This window comes from Myotis davidii, unplaced genomic scaffold (genome assembly GCF_000327345.1).
Source record: "Myotis davidii unplaced genomic scaffold, ASM32734v1 scaffold1031, whole genome shotgun sequence".
Lineage (NCBI taxonomy): Eukaryota > Metazoa > Chordata > Mammalia > Chiroptera > Vespertilionidae > Myotis > Myotis davidii.
The window spans coordinates 272,510-274,669 of NW_006283442.1; positions in this window are offsets into that span (position 1 = coordinate 272,510).

A 2,160-nucleotide genomic window follows, 5' to 3' on the forward strand; every position below is an offset into this window, starting at 1 on the left:
CAACAGTGTTACTTGTTGAGGTCGAAACAATGTTCTGTTCATCATTATGCTCCCACAGATGGGTTCTTACAATGTTGACAAGAAGTGCAGATATTCAATCAAATATGTTATGTCTATAATGTCATATAATGTCAATTGCTCCAACTGTGAGGTAAACAACAGAAGAAATTATTCTTTCTGCCATTAACAGCCAGATGATGTCATGTAACCTGTATGATCATGGTACTGCTCTGGCCTCAATCCTTCTTATTTTCTCATTACCTAGTATCTATGAACTTGTAGACTCTTAAAAAATATATATATATATATATTGATTTTAGAGAGGAAGGGAGAGCGAGGAAGACAAAGAAATATCAATAATGAGAGAGAAACATTGATTGGCTGCCCCCTGCACACCCCCGCACTGGGATTGAGCCCAAAACCCAGGCATGTGCCCTGACTGGGAATCCAACCACTGAGCAACACCTGCCAGACTCTGATGATTCTTTTAGTTCAATATCTTCTACTCCCACTGACCCCTACAAATATTTGAAACTCCTACCAAACAGAAAAACAATCTTGCTTCCAATTTTACTCTGCCGCCAGTTTTAATCTCTCAAAAAGAAACTTTTCTTTAATGTCCCACTTATTTCCTGCCGGACCTCTGTGTCACAGCTGGTCTCCCTGCCTCTGCTCTTGCCTCTCTTCAGTCTTTCTTTTTGTTGTTGTTGTTAATCCTCACTGAAGGATATTTTTCCATTGATTTTTAGAGAGAGTAGAAAGGAAGGGGAGAGACAAAGAGAGAAATATCAATGTGAGAGAGACACATTGATTGGTTGCCTCCCCTCCCCCCCACCTTGACTGGGAATTGAGCCTGCAACTGAAGTATGCTTTTGACCGGAATCAAACCTGAGACCCTTCAGTCTACAAGCCAATGCTCTAACCACTGAGCAACTGGCTGGGGCAGCCGTGGGCAAACTGCGGCCCCTGGGCGGCATCCAGCCCAGTTGAAATGAATAAAACTAAAAAAAAAAAAAAAAAAAGACCGTACCCTTTTATGTAATGATGTTTACTTTGAATTTATATTAGTTCACACAAACACTCCATCCATGCTTTTGTTCCGGCCCTCCGGTCCAGTTTAAGAACCCATTGTGGCCCTCGAGTCAAAAAGTTTGCCCACCCCTGGGCTAGGACCTTCAGTATATTCTTAAAACAGTGCAGACTAAAATGTAAGTCAGACCACGTCACTCCTCTGCTTGGAAGCCCACAGTGGCTGCCCACCTTACTTAGAGTAAAAGCCAAAGTTTCTACCACAGTCCACAAAGCTCAACAAGATCACGGCCTGGCTCCTCCCTTGCCTGTCTCCTGCGCCTGCCCTTGCCCCCCTAACAGCAGCTCCTTGCTGCTCCTTGAGCATCCTAGGCCTGCTCCCACCTCAGGGCCTTTGAGCTGGAAGTTTCCTGTGGCTCTGCCTGCCCTGCTGTCCCTGAGTAGCTGGCTCCCACATTTCCACCAGGTCTCTGTCAATTAGGGTCCCTAGCAGGAAGAGAAGGTACTACTGAATTGGGTGACTTGAGTAAAGTTTAATAAAGGCGCTATTTACAGAGGTATGGGCAGGGCATCTGGGGAAACCAGAGGGACAGAGCAGTATCCTGACTGGAAACAGCAGGAGTCAGCCTGGGCCTGAGAGAACAGGGGAAGGGAAAGTCATGGGGCCAGAGAGAGGGAGCTGTTTGGAGAGAGCTGTCCCATAGGAATGCAGCCAGCCGGTGGCGACCCCACCCCGAGTGGGCTGGAGGATTGTGTCCCCACTCCTATTCTCTCTGAGCTCCTGCTGGTGCTCACATCTGTTAAAGCCACGGAGCCTGTGAGAAGAAGCCCATGGATGGAGCACCCAGGGTCACCTCCTGGGCTGAGGGGGCAGAGAGCTAATTTGAGAGCAGATGGAAGACATCCAGCATGAGATCTTCACCCAAAAAGTCACCTTTTACAATGAAAATGCGCTGAAATTAGATAGTGGTGGCGCACAACTTTGTGAATGTACTGAAAACCATTGCATTGTACACTTGAACGTGGTGAGTCACACATATATTTTATTTATTTACTAGAGGCCTGGTGCACAAAAATTTGTGCACTCGGGGGGGGGAGAGGAGGTCCCTCAGCCCGGCCTGTGCCCTCTCG